The sequence below is a fragment of the Ranitomeya imitator genome, chromosome 2 (assembly GCF_032444005.1).
Source record: "Ranitomeya imitator isolate aRanImi1 chromosome 2, aRanImi1.pri, whole genome shotgun sequence".
In the NCBI taxonomy this organism is placed as follows: Eukaryota; Metazoa; Chordata; class Amphibia; order Anura; family Dendrobatidae; genus Ranitomeya; species Ranitomeya imitator.
The window spans coordinates 110460392-110480130 of record NC_091283.1 but is presented as its reverse complement, the minus strand read 5'-3'; the positions used below and the strand labels follow the sequence as shown (position 1 = coordinate 110480130).

The window sequence follows — 19739 nt, the reverse complement described above, 5'->3', positions numbered from 1 at the left end:
GGAACCCGGGTGTCTCACAACGGGACTCGCTCATGGACCAGGGAGATGAGGATATCGTTGTCAATGAGGTCCTCATCCCGTTCTGGATGTAGAAAAGCTGCAGAGACACCATCACGTTTTTCTCAACGTAAGCAATAAATAGCCAGGTCTTTCACCGGGAAGGAACAACCACGGGAAGGGCAGCATCCAAAAAGGACAACCACCTATGCCAAAACATGGTATCCATCCACAGACAGCTGTTTCGGGGTATTTGCCCCTCATCAGTGTGGAGTAGGAAACTGGCTATTAGGAGCAGTCTCCGCGGCTTTTCTACATGCATTTGCATATTTCCCATAAGGGATGGGAGCATTGTTGTGGATCACTGCGTTGAGAAACACGTGATGGTGTCTCCACGGTGTTGGATGTTTTGATCTCCCCAAGGTCATTCATCCTTATGTTTATAGTTCTCATGCCGTTCTGGAACCTAAAAAAATAAATGAAGACATTAATGTTGGATACACTAACATAAGGAAAAGAAAGAAAACAGAGGCTGAGAAATGGCATGAATAATGAAAGTCAAGATAAAAAAGGAGTCCAGAAGAAAAATGTAAAGAAAGAGGAAAGTAAAGAAAGGAAGATTCAAAAATACTAAAGTGAGGATACAGTAAACAGTCAGCCAGGTATACTTACACGCTGCCGCCTTGCCACCCGACCGTGACCCCGCTGCTCCTGCTCTCACACTGCCGCAGTGGAAAAAGTGCTCTAAAAAAAGGAAAAAAAATGGTCACATGTGTAGATGTGACAGTGAACACTTACCAATCTGAGGAGTTGAGTACTCACTTCACTGACATGTTCGGCTTGAGAAGGCCCAGGACGTTGCTCCTCATCAGAAGTTGACATTCTGATGCATGCAGAAAGAAATAAATGGCTGAAATTAGGACATGTAGAGACAGAAAATAGAAAATAAAGGCATTGGCTAGGATATACTTACATTGTTCTGAGTGTAGATTCCTTCCTGTGTCTGCTCTGCTGCGTCTGGAAAGCTTCTCTGTCTGCTGAGTAGTGACCTACAACTGTTCACTCCCTCCCTTTATCACCTTGTATGTGGGGGGTGGCTTATCAGTGTCTAGACACATGTTTTTCTGTGGTGCAACGCATGCGTTCGCAAACGCATGTGCTTGCAACTGTATGCGTTCACATAGACAGCAATGCATTTTTTTGCCGCATTCCATCTGCTAACACCCGCATACGTTTCTAGGCGGCAAATTGACACCTCTAAAATTACATGTAGCGTTTACCACGCCAAACCACAGACGACGAATTGACGCATGCGTCGTCAAACGCGGCAAAACACAACCGAACGCAGACACATGCGTCCCTAATGTTAAATATAGGAATACACAATGCATGCGGATAATTGCGGAAGAAACGCTGCGGACACAACCGCAAATGTGAAACCGGCCAAAAGGAAACCTAAGGATATGTGCAGATTATCAGGAATTGACAGAGCTTTGGATGCAGGGCATGTTTGCTGCATCCAAAGCGCTGACGTGTATTGAACGCAGGTGAATCCGTATGTGCTCACTGAACCGTGCGGAATCACCAAATCCAATACATTTTATGGGTAAATTTCTCTCTGCAAGAGAAATAGACATGCTGCCGTCTGGAAAAACGCACCACACGTCCTACTCCGCAGGTGATCCGCAGGCGTCTAAGCATGCATATTGGATTTGTTGAAGTCATCCACTATGCTGTAACATGGGAACGCTGTGGGTTGGGTGCTGCACAAGTACACAGCGTCTAACCTGCAGCGTTTACTGATCGTGTGCACATACCCGAATACATCAACTAGAAGTGAGATGCAAAGTAACCATTCTGTACTGAATCAGCATGAAACAGCAGTGTAACTGGTTGACCCTCGTCATTCACAAGCATTAAGACTATTGCACTATATTTATTTTAGTAAAAAATAAATACGTTGCAAAACAAAGAGTTGTTGTTGGAATGAGTACTACTGGTGCCTGGTACCATTCATAGAACCGTCACGGTGGTATCTCTGCATTTAGTAAGAAACCTGTTGGTAGTCAGAGAGAAATATATTCTTTAGGCTGGGGTCACAATAGCGTACAAAAGAATGTCAGATTTTCATCTAGAAAAGCGGGAGTATTTTTTTTCCTCACGTGTCATCAGTGTACAACCCGTTTTCTATGCTACAGAATTGTAATGTATCCATAATAATCAGATGCTGTAGTGATGGTCTGTATGGCTTCCAACTTTTTTCTTGCATCCTTCCATTTTCAGAGTGAAATCGCAGATTCGGTCAGTGAAAAAAAATCGGTCATCAGCCCCATTGAATAACATTAGTCTGAGTAATATACAATAATAAAAACAAAAAAAATCAGATAGCACTCGTCTGATTTATACGGTGGTGTGAGCGAGCCCTCGCATAGATGAGCTCACAATCTGAGATTATGGATGGAGATAGTGGCTTGTCCTGGTGAAGAAGCGTTGTATGGTTCGAAATGCGTTGACAAATAAACCTGCTTCCATACACCATCCACTGTTCCTTCATCGTCTGGGGGGAGTTTGGCAGCTTGATAGTAGATCCGTCTTTCCATTTGTCCACATTTAATCTGAGATTATGAGCGCTCGCTGTTGGGGGTTTACTTTCTTTTCCCTTTTTTTTTTTAAGTTTGGGCTGTTGAATCCTGACTTACCCCGGCCGTCCTTTCAGGATACTCTTGCCCATTAACATCTGAGATTTTACGGATTTTTGTGCCAAACGTGCAGCGTATATTTGTGAATTTCTCTTTCTCCGGTACACACCCACACACTGGTGCCAATTATTCATGTGGACATATGGGACCTTGTGCGAGTCATTTATTAAGCTAAAGAAGAATGAAGTTAGACTTCTGTTATTAATGCCAAGCAAATTATTCACACGCAGACCTGCAAGATGAACTACGGTGAGTGAATAAAACATTTGGCAGCGAAAAAAATAAAGAAAAAGTACAAGAAAAATAAAACTATATACTTCTGCAATTAACTGCAACCCTTTCGTTCTTAGGATCAGTGCATGGACCCCAGCCCATCAAATATTGAGGTCATTGATAACTTAGGGATAAGACATCACTGAAAAGATGAGAATAGATCTTTTAGGGATGAAGGATTGCTTTACTTTTGCTGGTTAAGTATGTGTAAATTAGAGGGACAATTAAAGCTATACACAGCAAATACTATAAAAAAGTAAAATAAAATGAGGCCTTATTGTCAAGCAATGGCAGGGATGTGCTGTATGGATCACATTTACTGTATTTGTCTTTACCGATCACATTTTTTGCCCATATAAATCAATATAAGAAATATAAAGACACAGAAGTGTGAGCAGGTGCGGCGCAGTTCCAGTAAATGAACAGCAGAGGGAGCGAGCACAGTATACATAGGAGCGCACATATAGGCGCACGGGCACCGGAGATGGTGAGCACATCCGGCATGTGCAGAACGTTTGTTTCCAGACTGATCTACATTTCCTATGAGAATAAAGGTCACTATTCAAATAAATGACACTATTCCAAAGCGTGAGCACAAAAGCCCATATATCTTTTGCGTATACTAATCCGCGTCACCGCCATAATAGCCTTTAAATGACAAATCAGCAGTGAAAGCTTTGGGTGAGGCTAAATCTTTATGGTATGCAAAAGATGTGAATGAAAGATAAAGGCTCTAAATAAAAATAAAAAAAACTCCTTCAAGTGAAAGGTTTGTGCATCAGATACAAAATAAACTCCTTTTTTCTGATTCACAAAGTAGAACACAAGTTTTATTACTTTTAGAAATCTAACCTTCTATATGAAAACGAAGAACGTAAAAAAAAAAAAAAAATCACACATTCCTTGCTGATTTATAGCACAGTGCAGGGGGCTCATTGGTCACCGTACGGTTTTACAGGACGCAGGACATTCCCTGTCTGTGCAGCATAGAGAGCCGGGCTGGGACACTGTCACATGGGGGATTTATAATGTGCAGTCTGCAGCCTTGGCACAATGCATCAGCACTTACTTCCTGCCAGTCACCAGCATTTTCTATAAAGCAATACAAAAATGCCACAACGGACCGTGGGAAACCATAATAAATCACTATGATTCTAAGTGATCCATGTCTACAGCCCGTAATTCTGATCAGAAGATATCAGCTGCATTCACTGTAAAATGTACAATAATAATTACAGCCAAAATAACTTGTATAAGTTTCTTCAGCTAAAAAATATTGGACATCTTAAATATTTTATACGGACAGGGTAAAAAAAAGTGCCCTATTATATGGACTGTCCTGGAATTTCTGGACAGCTGGGAACGCTACCCCAATCATGAAAATAAGGAGATCATGTCAGGTCGGATATTAACCTGCAGATATAGGGTTAAGCAGCAGGGCAACAGCATTACCCTGATTCACTCCTGTGTGAGCTGTCAGTCAGTGCCGGGCGTGCTTACAGCTGCTGCTCTCAGTGCTGTTAGCGGTGACTGTAGCAACACCTGCATGACTGACAGCCGGCTTTGCCCTGATTCACTGATGTGTGAGCTGTCAGTCAGTGCCGGGTGTGCTTACAGCTGCTGCTCCCAGTGCTGTTAGCGGTGACTGTAGCCACCCCGACACTGACTGACAGCCGGCTTTGCCCTGATTCACTGATGTGTGAGCTGTCAGTCAGTGTCAGGCGTGCTTACAGCTGCTGCTCTCAGTGCTGTTAGCGGTGACTGTAGCCACCCTGACACTGACTGACAGCCGGCTTTGCCCTGATTCACTGCTGTGTGAGCTGTCAGTCAGTGCCGGGTGTGCTTACAGCTGCTGCTCTCAGTGCTGTTAGCGGTGACTGTAGCCACCCCGACACTGACTGACAGCCGGCTTTGCCCTGATTCACTCCTGTGTGAGCTGTCAGTCAGTGCCGGGCGTGCTTGCAGCTGCTGCTACACCCCCTGACGAAGGAGCTAAGCGTCCGAAACGCGCGTCGGGGTGCATCATACCGCACTGGCTATCCACCTATTACCTTATATATACCAAAGTAAGTGACTGTGTATATTGGCCTAAACTAGTAGCACTTTATTTACATTAAGCTTTTTTGCACTTAATGCATTAGCACTTTTTTCCACTATAGCACTTTAGTTGGCTCTCTTTTTATAAGCACATTGCTATATATTATTCTACACATAAGGCCGGCTTCACACTTGCGAGTTTTACAGACGTAAGAGCGCAGAAACTACGTCCGTAAAACTCGCAAAACATACGGCACAATTATTCTCTATGCCCCTGCTCCTATCTGCCGTATTAAACTGATCAGTATTATACGGCTTTCTACGGCCGTAGAAAATCGCAGCATGCTGCGTTTGTCACCGTATTGCGCAAATAAAACGTCAATGAAAGTCTATGGAAGCCCCAAAAATACGGATTACACACGGTCCAGCAGTGTGACTTGCGAGAAATATGCAGCGGTGTTAGCGAGAAAAGCCGGTAATTCATTGCGGTGTACAGTAAAATCACACTGAGGCCGGCTTCACACTCAGCGTATGAAAATACGGTCCGTATATTACGGCCGTAATATGCTGAAAAGTCCCGAAAATAGTGGTCCGTAGCTCCTCCGTAGGCAGGGTGTTTCAGCGTTTTTTGTGCATGGCATCCTCCGTATGTAATCCGTATGTCATCCGTACTGCGTGTTTTTCTCGCAGGCTTGCAAAACCAACATACGGCTATACAAGGGATCCATGTGTTAAAAAAAAAAACATCTATCTATCTATATATATATATATATCTATCTACGGTATATATGTCAGTAGACACATATATGTATATATATTAATATTTCATCCAGCGCGATATAGCAGAAAGCCGGTAATTCAATTACCGGCTTTTGCTTTCTCCTTCTTAAACCCGACATGATACGAGACCTGGTTTACATACAGTAAACCATCTCATATCCCCATTTTTTTGCATATTCCACACTACTAATGTCAGTAGTGTTGGGGGCCTCTTATCCACGCACGGCAGCAGCAGCAGCAGCAGCAGCAGGTTGGTATATGATTCTCATCATACCGGATTCTTTTGTAACCTTTATCCCCTCCAGCCACTTGGCAGGCATAGGTTGTGGCACTGCTCCTATTTGCTTTTTTTCACAGGGGATTCTCTAGGATTATTTCCTTAGTGTATCTATTGTTCATGTCAGGTTATGGTTAGATCTCTTTCTATACCTGTACTTGAGTATTCGGTTCATATCACTTATATCATCATCTGTACCACCCTGCTGTCTGCTTATATATATTTAGCTTGGAGTTTTTTTTCCCCCCGGCATAGTTGCCCACTCTTTATTATCACTATTTTGTGTAACTATCTGGTTTTCGGTACCTTTAGCTTGGAGTTACTATACCTGGGAGCTGATTTAATTATATGTGTGTATGTACGGTCTGCTTACTCAGCATTGTCGATTTGCTCCATTATTATGAGCTGTACCCGTGCGTGGAACTAGGTTTACCCTTCTCTTTTCCATTGCATCTTTTTGTACTTGTGTTTTTAACATTTATGTATAATATTTTAGAAATTTGTTTCTCAATAAAATTGTTATTTTTTAGCTCTGGTGTCCATTATCTTTTTGGGTATCTATTATATTTAATATGGCGGAGCATATATGCTGTTTGCTCTTTGTATAGGTTTACTAATGTTAGTAGTGTGTCTATGCAAAATTTGGCCGTTCTAGCTAGTAAATTAAGGGGTTAAATGGCGGAAAAAATTGGCGTGGGCTCCCGCACAATTTTCTCCGCCAGAGTAGTAAAGCCAGTGACTGAGGGCAGATATTAATAGCCTGGAGAGGGTCCATGGTTATTGGCCCCCCCCGGCTAAAAACATCTGCCCCCAGGCACCCCAGAAAAGGCACATCTGGAAGATGCGCCTATTCTGGCACTTGGCCACTCTCTTCCCATTCCCGTGTAGCGGTGGGATATGGGGTAATGAAGGGTTAATGCCATCTTGCTATTGTAAGGTGACATTAAGCCAGATTAATAATGGAGAGGCGTCAATTATGACACCTATCCATTATTAATCCAATACTAGTAAAGGGTTAAAAAAAATACACAAACACATTATTAAAAATTATTTTAATGAAATAAAAACAAAGGTTGTTGTAATATTTTATTGATCGCCCAATCCAATCACTGAAGACCCTTGTTCTGTAACAAAAAAAACATAATAAACCAACAATATCCATACCTTCCGCAGATCTGTGAAGTCCAACGATGTAAATCCATCTGAAGGGGTTAAAATATTTTGCAGCCACGAGCTTTGCTAATGCAACGTTGCTCATGTCTGCAAAACCCCGGAGAATGTAGGTTAAGTAGGTCATTGACCTATATTTACCTGCATTTGCGGTGAGGCGCCCTCTGCTGGCTGTTCCTAGATCGTGAGAACTTTCCTAGAAAGCTCCGAGGCTCGAGTTCATATGAGGACAACCAGCAGAGGGCGCCCTCTTATGATCTCGAGCCAGGGAGCTTTCTAGGAAAGTTCCCACGATCTAGGAACAGCCAGCAGAGGGCGCCTCACCGCAAATGCAGGTAAATATAGGTCAATGACCTACTTTACCTACATTCTCCGGGGTTTTGCAGACATGAGCAATGTTGCATTAGCAAAGCTCGTGGCTGCAAAATATTTTAACCCCTTCAGATGGATTTACATCGTTGGACTTCACAGATCTGCGGAAGGTATGGATATTGTTGGTTTATTATGTTTTTTTTGTTACAGAACGAGGGTCTTCAGTGATTGGATTGGGCGATCAATAAAATATTACAACAACCTTTGTTTTTATTTCATTAAAATAATTTTTAATAATGTTTGTGTATTTTTTTAACCCTTTACTCGTATTGGATTAATAATGGATAGGTGTCATAATTGACGCCTCTCCATTATTAATTTGGCTTAATGTCACCTTACAATAGCAAGGTGGCATTAACCCTTCATTACCCCATATCCCACCGCTACACGGGAATGGGAAGAGAGTGGCCAAGTGCCAGAATAGGCGCATTGTTATGTTTGCTAATGACAGGTGTTATGAAGGCAATCCAGAAACACAGTGTGCTTAGCGATCAGAGCGCACACAGTGATCTGACAAATACCCAAAAATACAAGAACGAGCTCTGAGACGTGGAAACTCTGTAGACTGCACACCTGATCCTATCCTAAACACAACTAAAAGCGGCTGTGGATTGCGCCTAACAACTACCTAGGCAACTCGGCACAGCCTAAGAAACTAGCTATCCTGAAGATAGAAAAATAGGCCTGACTTGCCCCAGAGAAATTCCCCAAAGGAAAAGGCAGCCCCCCCACATATAATGACTGTGAGTAAGATGAAAAGACAAAACGTAGGGATGAAATAGATTCAGCAAAGTGGGGCCCGATATTCTAGGACAGAGCGAGGACAGTAAAGCGAACTTTGCAGTCTACAAAAAACCCTAAAGCAAAACCACGCAAAGGGGGCAAAAAAAACCCACCGTGCCGAACTAACGGCACGGCGGTACACCCTTTGCGTCTCAGAGCTTCCAGCAAAACAAAAGACAAGCTGGACAGAAAAAAAGCAACCAAAAAGCAAAAGGCACTTAGCTATACAGAGCAGCAGGTCACAGGAACAATCAGGAGAAGCTCAGATCCAACACTGAAACATTGACAAGGAGCAAGGATAGCAGCATCAGGCGGAGTTAAGTAATGAAGCAGTTAACGAGCTCACCAGAACACCTGAGGGAGGAAGCTCAGAAGCTGCAGTACCACTTGTGACCACAGGAGTGAATTCAGCCACAGAATTCACAACAGCGCATCTTCCAGATGTGCCTTTTCTGGGGTGGCTGGGGGCAGATGTTTTTAGCCAGGGGGGGGCAATAACCATGGACCCTCTCCAGGCTATTAATATCTGCCCTCAGTCACTGGCTTTACTACTCTGGCGGAGAAAATTGTGAGGGAGCCCACGCCAATTTTTTCCGCCATTTAACCCCTTAATTTACTAGCTAGAACGGCCAAATTTTGCATATACACACTACTAACATTAGTAGTGTGGAATACGCAAAAAAATGGTGATATGAGATGGTTTACTGTATGTAAACCGGGTCTCATATCATGTCGGGTTTTAGGAAGGAGAAAGCAAAAGCCGGTAATTGAATTACCGGCTTTCTGCTATATCGCGCTGGATGAAATATTAATATATATACATATATGTGTCTACTGATATATATAATTATATATATATATATATATATATATATATATATATATATATATAGACAGTATATATGTTTTTTTTTTAACACATGGATCCCTTGTATAGCCGTATGTTGGTTTTGCAAGCCTGCGAGAAAAACACGCAGTGCGGATGCCATACGGATTACATACGGAAGATGCCATGCACAAGACAGGTGAGAACACGACCGTCCTACTCTCCTGGATGAGCACGGGAGCGATTCTTTACACGCGGTTACCCCAGTCTAGGGTTTAAACTGCAGCACGACGGTGGGGGTCATCACCGGAACTAATAGCATAATGTACCCCCATAATGCCGGGAGCTCAGGGTACACGGCCAGCAGAGGGATAGGCACACACAGTACACTACATACATGTATGACGGGTGCACCGTACAGAACAATGTCACCGACGTACACACGGCGCAGTACACCATACACATATATGACGGTGCACCGTACAGGACAATGCACTGATGTACACACGGTGCAGTACACTACATACATGTATGACGGTGCACCGTACAGGACAATGTCACCGACGTACACACGGCGCAGTACACTACATACATGTATGGCGGGTGCACCATACAGGACAAGGTCACCGACGTACACACGGCGCAGTACACTACATACATGTATGGCGGGTGCACCATACAGGACAAGGTCACCGACGTACACACGGCGCAGTACACTACATACATGTATGGCGGGTGCACCATACAGGACAAGGTCACCGACGTACACACGGCGCAGTACACTACATACATGTATGATGGGTGCACCGTACAGGACAATGTCACCGACGTACACACGGCGCAGTACACTACATACATGTATGATGGGTGCACTGTACAGGACAATGTCACCGACGAACACACGGCGCAGTACACCATACACATATGACGGTGCACCGTACAGGACAATGTCACCGACGTACACACGGCGCAGTACACCATACACATATATGACGGTGCACCGTACAGGACAATGTCACCGACGTACACACGGCACAGTACACTACATACATGTATGACGGTGCACCGTACAGGACAATGTCACCGACATACACACGGCACAGTACACTACATACATGTATGACGGTGCACCGTACAGGACAATGTCACCGACGAACACACGGCGCAGTACACCATACACATATATGACGGTGCACCGTACAGGACAATGTCACTGACGTACACACGGCGCAGTACACCATACACATATATGACGGTGCACCGTACAGGACAATGTCACTGACGTACACACGGCGCAGTACACCATACACATATGACGGTGCACCGTACAGGACAATGTCACCGACGAACACACGGCGCAGTACACCATACACATATATGACGGTGCACCGTACAGGACAATGTCACCGACGAACACACGGCGCAGTACACCATACACATATATGACGGTGCACCGTACAGGACAATGTCACTGACGTACACACGGCGCAGTACACCATACACATATATGACGGTGCACCGTACAGGACAATGTCACCGACGTACACACGGCACAGTACACCATACACATATGACGGTGCACCGTACAGGACAATGTCCTCCTCCTCTTCCTAATTCCGGCGTGCGGTAACCTCACACTTACACCTTGCCCTGGGGGGATTCCTATGTACCCGCGGTGTATGTGGGTCTTGTTTTCTCCTTAGTGACACACACGACGATAACAGACACATAAAAATGAGAAATGTCACACACAGTCCTATACTACAATGTTATGGGGGATTACAATGTGCACAAAGTTCTGCTACATTTACTTTACAGCAATTATTACATGTTTACAGCCATTTTTACTACAAACACACAATAAAATTTGTAATATTTTTATTTTAAATGATAAAAATATTTAAAAATAAACTCCTGGCGTTATGTGCCATAAGACACCAGAGAAGGAGACATTTCATTGATGTTCGATGGCTGAGACCACTGAACGCAGATATTATTCTACAATTCCCCACTCAGAACTTATTATACACAGCATACTGAAATAGGGTCACCTATGTGCAGAAGTGGCACAGTCCTATAAAGCGCATTTTATATACACCAGAGAATAAACCACTTAGAAGTAGGGGTGTTGCAGCTCGAGAATATATCCCTGATCTGTGTGTGCAGCCTCTTACCTGTGTCCTCGGCAGCAGGTGGAAGACTTGACTAGTTGACTAGTGAGGGAGCAGCGAGCACTCAGCACTGACACGGCGGAGACACACCCGCCCTGGAGTACGCGGATCTGGAGGCTGAGGAAAGCCCGGCAGCTGGATCATCGAGCAGCGCATCCAGGCTGCCTGCAGGGGGCGCACTGTCCTCTGCTAATAGGCATCTCACCTCAGGTAACGCTCAGCACTGACTGCAGGGGGCGCACTGTCCTCTGCTAATAGGCATCTCACCTCATGTAACACTCAACACTGCCTGCAGGGGGCGCACTGTCCTCTGCTAATAGGCATCTCACCTCAGGTAACGCTCAGCACTGACTGCAGGGGGCGCACTGTCCTCTGCTAATAGGCATCTCACCTCAGGTAACGCTCAGCACTGACTGCAGGGGGCGCACTGTCCTCTGCTAATAGGCATCTCACCTCAGGTAACGCTCAGCACTGACTGCAGGGGGCGCACTGTCCTCTGCTAATAGGCATCTCACCTCAGGTAACGCTCAGCACTGACTGCAGGGGGCGCACTGTCCTCTGCTAATAGGCATCTCCCCTCAGGTAACGCTCAGCACTGACTGCAGGGGGCGCATTGTCCTCTGCTAATAGGCATCTCACCTCAGGTAACGCTCAGCACTGACTGCAGGGGGCGCACTGTCCTCTGCTAATAGGCATCTCACCTCAGGTAACACTCAGTACTGACTGCAGGGGGCGCACTGTCCTCTGCTAATAGGCATCTCACCTCAGGTAACGCTCAGTACTGACTGCAGGGGGCGCACTGTCCTCTGCTAATAGGCATCTCACCTCAGGTAACACTCAGCACTGACTGCAGGGGGCGCACTGTCCTCTGCTAATAGGCATCTCACCTCATGTAACACTCAACACTGACAGCAGGGGGCGCATTGTCCTCTGCTAATAGGCATCTCCCCTCAGGTAACGCTCAGCACTGACTGCAGGGGGCGCATTGTCCTCTGCTAATAGGCATCTCTCTTCAGGTAACGCTCAGCACTGACTGCAGGGGGCGCATTGTCCTCTGCTAATAGGCATCTCACCTCAGGTAACGCTCAGCACTGACTGCAGGGGGCGCACTGTCCTCTGCTAATAGGCATCTCACCTCAGGTAACACTCAGTACTGACTGCAGGGGGCGCACTGTCCTCTGCTAATAGGCATCTCACCTCATGTAACACTCAGCACTGACAGCAGGGGGCGCACTGTCCTCTGCTAATAGGCATCTCACCTCAGGTAACACTCAGCACTGACTGCAGGGGGCGCACTGTCCTCTGCTAATAGGCATCTCACCTCATGTAACACTCAACACTGCCTGCAGGGGGCGCACTGTCCTCTGCTAATAGGCATCTCACCTCAGGTAACGCTCAGTACTGACTGCAGGGGGCACACTGTCCTCTGCCAATAGGCATCTCACCTCAGGTAACGCTCAGTACTGACTGCAGGGGGCGCACTGTCCTCTGCTAATAGGCATCTCTCTTCAGGTAACACTCAGCACTGACTGCAGGGGGCGCACTGTCCTCTGCTAATAGGCATCTCACCTCAGGTAACGCTCAGCACTGACAGCAGGGGGCGCATTGTCCTCTGCTAATAGGCATCTCACCTCAGGTAACGCTCAGCACTGACTGCAGGGGGCGCACTGTCCTCTGCTAATAGGCATCTCACCTCAGGTAACGCTCAGCACTGACTGCAGGGGGCGCACTGTCCTCTGCTAATAGGCATCTCACCTCAGGTAACGCTCAGCACTGACTGCAGGGGGCGCACTGTCCTCTGCTAATAGGCATCTCACCTCAGGTAACGCTCAGTACTGACTGCAGGGGGCACACTGTCCTCTGCCAATAGGCATCTCACCTCAGGTAACACTCAGCACTGACAGCAGGGGGCGCACTGTCCTCTGCTAATAGGCATCTCACCTCAGGTAACGCTCAGCACTGACTGCAGGGGGCGCACTGTCCTCTGCTAATAGGCATCTCACCTCAGGTAACGCTCAGCACTGACAGCAGGGGGCGCACTGTCCTCTGCTAATAGGCATCTCACCTCAGGTAACACTCAGCACTGACTGCAGGGGGCGCACTGTCCTCTGCTAATAGGCATCTCACCTCAGGTAACACTCAGCACTGACTGCAGGGGGCGCACTGTCCTCTGCTAATAGGCATCTCACCTCAGGTAACACTCAGCACTGACAGCAGGGGGCGCACTGTCCTCTGCTAATTGGCATCTCACCTCAGGTAACACTCAGCACTGACTGCAGGGGGCGCACTGTCCTCTGCTAATAGGCATCTCACCTCAGGTAACGCTCAGCACTGACAGCAGGGGGCGCACTGTCCTCTGCTAATAGGCATCTCACCTCAGGTAACGCTCAGCACTGACAGCAGGGGGCGCACTGTCCTCTGCTAATAGGCATCTCACCTCAGGTAACGCTCAGTACTGACAGCAGGGGGCGCACTGTCCTCTGCTAATTGGCATCTCACCTCAGGTAACGCTCAGCACTGACTGCAGGGGGCGCACTGTCCTCTGCTAATAGGCATCTCACCTCATGTAACGCTCAGCACTGACAGCAGGGGGCGCACTGTCCTCTGCTAATAGGCATCTCACCTCAGGTAACGCTCAGCACTGACTGCAGGGGGCGCACTGTCCTCTGCTAATAGGCATCTCACCTCAGGTAAAGCTCAGCACTGACTGCAGGGGGCGCACTGTCCTCTGCTAATAGGCATCTCACCTCAGGTAACACTCAGCACTGACAGCAGGGGGCGCACTGTCCTCTGCTAATAGGCATCTCACCTCAGGTAACACTCAGCACTGCCTGCAGGGGGCGCACTGTCCTCTGCTAATAGGCATCTCACCTCAGGTAACACTCAGCACTGACTGCAGGGGGCGCATTGTCCTCTGCTAATAGGCATCTCACCTCAGGTAAAGCTCAGCACTGACTGCAGGGGGCGCACTGTCCTCTGCTAGACTAATGTGCATCTCACCTCAGGTAACACTCAGCACTGACTGTAGGGGGTGCACTGTCCTCTGCTAATAGGCATCCCACCTCAGGTAACGCTCAGCACTGACTGCAGGGGGCGCACTGTCCTCTGCTAATAGGCATCTCACCTCAGGTAACGCTCAGCACTGACTGCAGGGGGCGCACTGTCCTCTGCTAATAGGCATCTCACCTCAGGTAACACTCAGCACTGACAGCAGGGGGCGCACTGTCCTCTGCTAATAGGCATCTCACCTCAGGTAACACTCAGCACTGACAGCAGGGGGCGCACTGTCCTCTGCTAATAGGCATCTCACCTCAGGTAACACTCAGCACTGCCTGCAGGGGGCGCATTGTCCTCTGCTAATAGGCATCTCACCTCAGGTAAAGCTCAGCACTGACTGCAGGGGGCGCACTGTCCTCTGCTAGACTAATGTGCATCTCACCTCAGGTAACACTCAGCACTGACTGTAGGGGGCGCACTGTCCTCTGCTTGACTAATGGGCATCTCACCTCAGGTAACGCTCAGCACTGACTGCAGGGGGTGCACTGTCCTCTGCTAATAGGCATCCCACCTCAGGTAACGCTCAGCACTGACTGCAGGGGGCGCACTGTCCTCTGCTAGACTAATGTGCATCTCACCTCAGGTAACACTCAGCACTGACTGTAGGGGGCGCACTGTCCTCTGCTTGACTAATGGGCATCTCACCTCAGGTAACGCTCAGCACTGACTGCAGGGGGCACACTGTCCTCTGCTAATAGGCATCTCACCTCAGGTAACACTCAGCACTGCCTGCAGGGGGCGCACTGTCCTCTGCTAATAGGCATCTCACCTCAGGTAACGCTCAGCACTGACTGCAGGGGGCGCACTGTCCTCTGCTAATAGGCATCTCACCTCAGGTAACGCTCAGCACTGACAGCAGGGGGCGCACTGTCCTCTGCTAATAGGCATCTCACCTCAGGTAACACTCAGCACTGACAGCAGGGGGCGCACTGTCCTCTGCTAATAGGCATCTCACCTCAGGTAACGCTCAGCACTGACTGCAGGGGGCGCACTGTCCTCTGCTAATAGGCATCTCACCTCAGGTAACGCTCAGCACTGACAGCAGGGGGCGCACTGTCCTCTGCTAATAGGCATCTCACCTCAGGTAACGCTCAGCACTGACTGCAGGGGGCGCACTGTCCTCTGCTAATAGGCATCTCACCTCAGGTAACGCTCAGCACTGACTGCAGGGGGCGCACTGTCCTCTGCTAATAGGCATCTCACCTCATGTAACACTCAGCACTGCCTGCAGGGGGCGCACTGTCCTCTGCTAATAGGCATCTCACCTCAGGTAACACTCAGCACTGCCTGCAGGGGGCGCACTGTCCTCTGCTAATAGGCATCTCACCTCAGGTAACACTCAGCACTGACTGCAGGGGGCGCACTGTCCTCTGCTAATAGGCATCTCACCTCAGGTAACGCTCAGCACTGACTGCAGGGGGCGCACTGTCCTCTGCTAATAGGCATCTCACCTCATGTAACACTCAGCACTGCCTGCAGGGGGCGCACTGTCCTCTGCTAATAGGCATCTCACCTCAGGTAACACTCAGCACTGACTGCAGGGGGCGCACTGTCCTCTGCTAATAGGCATCTCACCTCAGGTAACGCTCAGTACTGACTGCAGGGGGCGCATTGTCCTCTGCTAATAGGCATCTCACCTCAGGTAACGCTCAGTACTGACTGCAGGGGGCGCACTGTCCTCTGCTAATAGGCATCTCACCTCAGGTAACGCTCAGCACTGACTGCAGGGGGCGCATTGTCCTCTGCTAATAGGCATCTCACCTCAGGTAACGCTCAGTACTGACTGCAGGGGGCGCATTGTCCTCTGCTAATAGGCATCTCACCTCAGGTAACGCTCAGCACTGACTGCAGGGGGCGCACTGTCCTCTGCTAATAGGCATCTCACCTCAGGTAACGCTCAGCACTGACTGCAGGGGGCGCATTGTCCTCTGCTAATAGGCATCTCACCTCAGGTAACGCTCAGCACTGACTGCAGGGGGCGCACTGTCCTCTGCTAATAGGCATCTCACCTCAGGTAACACTCAGCACTGACTGCAGGGGGCGCACTGTCCTCTGCTAATAGGCATCTCACCTCAGGTAACACTCAGCACTGCCTGCAGGGGGCGCACTGTCCTCTGCTAATAGGCATCTCTCTTCAGGTAACGCTCAGTACTGACTGCAGGGGGCGCACTGTCCTCTGCTAATAGGCATCTCACCTCAGGTAACGCTCAGCACTGACTGCAGGGCGCGCACTGTCCTCTGCTAATAGGCATCTCACCTCAGGTAACGCTCAGTACTGACTGCAGGGGGCGCACTGTCCTCTGCTAATAGGCATCTCACCTCAGGTAACACTCAGCACTGACTGCAGGGGGCACACTGTCCTCTGCTAATAGGCATCTCACCTCAGGTAACGCTCAGCACTGACTGCAGGGGGCGCACTGTCCTCTGCTAATAGGCATCTCACCTCAGGTAACGCTCAGTACTGACAGCAGGGGGCGCACTGTCCTCTGCTAATAGGCATCTCACCTCATGTAACACTCAGCACTGACTGCAGGGGGCGCACTGTCCTCTGCTAATAGGCATCTCACCTCAGGTAACGCTCAGCACTGACTGCAGGGGGCGCACTGTCCTCTGCTAATAGGCATCTCACCTCAGGTAACGCTCAGCACTGACTGCAGGGGGCGCACTGTCCTCTGCTAATAGGCATCTCACCTCAGGTAACGCTCAGCACTGACTGCAGGGGGCGCACTGTCCTCTGCTAATAGGCATCTCACCTCAGGTAACGCTCAGCACTGACTGCAGGGGGCGCACTGTCCTCTGCTAATAGGCATCTCACCTCAGGTAACGCTCAGCACTGACTGCAGGGGGCGCACTGTCCTCTGCTAATAGGCATCTCACCTCAGGTAACGCTCAGTACTGACTGCAGGGCGCGCACTGTCCTCTGCTAGACTAATGTGCATCTCACCTCAGGTAACGCTCAGCACTGACTGCAGGGGGCGCACTGTCCTCTGCTAATAGGCATCTCACCTCAGGTAACGCTCAGCACTGACTGCAGGGGGCGCACTGTCCTCTGCTAATAGGCATCTCACCTCAGGTAACACTCAGCACTGACTGCAGGGGGCGCACTGTCCTCTGCTAATAGGCATCTCACCTCAGGTAACACTCAGCACTGACTGCAGGGGGCGCACTGTCCTCTGCTAATAGGCATCTCTCTTCAGGTAACGCTCAGCACTGACAGCAGGGGGCGCACTGTCCTCTGCTAATAGGCATCTCACCTCAGGTAACACTCAGCACTGACAGCAGGGGGCGCATTGTCCTCTGCTAATAGGCATCTCACCTCAGGTAACACTCAGCACTGCCTGCAGGGGGCGCACTGTCCTCTGCTAATAGGCATCTCACCTCATGTAACACTCAGCACTGCCTGCAGGGGGCGCACTGTCCTCTGCTAATAGGCATCTCACCTCAGGTAACGCTCAGCACTGACTGCAGGGGGCGCACTGTCCTCTGCTAATAGGCATCTCACCTCAGGTAACACTCAGCACTGACTGCAGGGGGCGCACTGTCCTCTGCTAATAGGCATCTCACCTCAGGTAACGCTCAGTACTGACTGCAGGGGGCGCACTGTCCTCTGCTAATAGGCATCTCTCTTCAGGTAACACTCAGCACTGACTGCAGGGGGCGCACTGTCCTCTGCTAATAGGCATCTCTCTTCAGGTAACACTCAGCACTGACAGCAGGGGGCGCACTGTCCTCTGCTAACTGGCATCTCACCTCAGGTAACGCTCAGCACTGACAGCAGGGGGCGCACTGTCCTCTGCTAATTGGCATCTCACCTCAGGTAACGCTCAGCACTGACTGCAGGGGGCGCACTGTCCTCTGCTAATAGGCATCTCACCTCAGGTAACGCTCAGCACTGACAGCAGGGGGCGCACTGTCCTCTGCTAATTGGCATCTCACCTCAGGTAACGCTCAGCACTGACTGCAGGGGGCGCACTGTCCTCTGCTAATAGGCATCTCACCTCAGGTAACGCTCAGCACTGACAGCAGGGGGCGCACTGTCCTCTGCTAATAGGCATCTCCCCTCAGGTAACGCTCAGCACTGCCTGCAGGGGGCGCACTGTCCTCTGCTAATAGGCATCTCACCTCAGGTAACACTCAGCACTGACAGCAGGGGGCGCACTGTCCTCTGCTAATAGGCATCTCACCTCAGGTAACGCTCAGCACTGACTGCAGGGGGCGCACTGTCCTCTGCTAATAGGCATCTCACCTCAGGTAACGCTCAGCACTGACAGCAGGGGGCGCACTGTCCTCTGCTAATAGGCATCTCACCTCAGGTAACACTCAGCACTGCCTGCAGGGGGCGCATTGTCCTCTGCTAATAGGCATCTCACCTCAGGTAAAGCTCAGCACTGACTGCAGGGGGCGCACTGTCCTCTGCTAATAGGCATCCCACCTCAGGTAACGCTCAGCACTGACTGCAGGGGGCGCACTGTCCTCTGCTAGACTAATGTGCATCTCACCTCAGGTAACACTCAGCACTGACTGTAGGGGGCGCACTGTCCTCTGCTTGACTAATGGGCATCTCACCTCAGGTAACGCTCAGCACTGACTGCAGGGGGCGCACTGTCCTCTGCTTGACTAATGGGCATCTCACCTCAGGTAACACTCAGCACTGACTGTAGGGGGTGCACTGTCCTCTGCTTGACTAATGGGCATCTCACCTCAGGTAACGCTTAGCACTGACTGCTGACCAATAATACCACATCCAAAGGGACAAATACCACCGCACCATGACCAGACACCATATTACCACCACAGTGACCGAATAATATCACATACAAGGAACAAATACCATTGCACCATGACCAGATCACAAATTACCACCAGATGGTGACCAATAATACCACATACAGGGAACAAATACCAAAACACCATAACTAGACCACATTTTTACCATCATAGTGACCGAAAAATAGCACATACAAGGGACAAATTCCACCACACCATGGCCAGACCACATATTACCACCACATAGTGACTGAATACTACAATACTGATCATTAATAAAAAAACAATACTATCACCATAAGTGCCATTATACATAGGAGATCTGTACTTACTGTAGTATGCAGTGTCTGTGTACAGGTAATACAGGCATCACGGGTGATATTATACACAGGAGCTCTGTTTATACTGTTAGCGTACAGATAATACAGTGATCCCCAGTGACATACAGAGGGCTCTGAATATAGTGTCAGTATACAGGTAATACAGGCATCACGGGTGACATTATTCACAGGAGCTCTGTATATAGTGTC

The 19739-nt window shown here is 48.8% G+C and overlaps 1 protein-coding gene across 1 annotated transcript in view; it reads right to left on the bottom strand.

The window, feature by feature from the left end:
* Window positions 1-11504, bottom strand: part of LOC138662044 (synaptotagmin-like protein 2) — a 184540-nt gene extending 173036 nt beyond the window's left edge. The window contains exon 1 of the mRNA XM_069747151.1: window positions 11389-11504. The gene's annotated coding sequence lies outside the window, so the exon portion shown is untranslated. The remainder of the gene's footprint in view (window positions 1-11388) is intronic.
* Between the last annotated feature and the right edge of the window lie 8235 nt (window positions 11505-19739).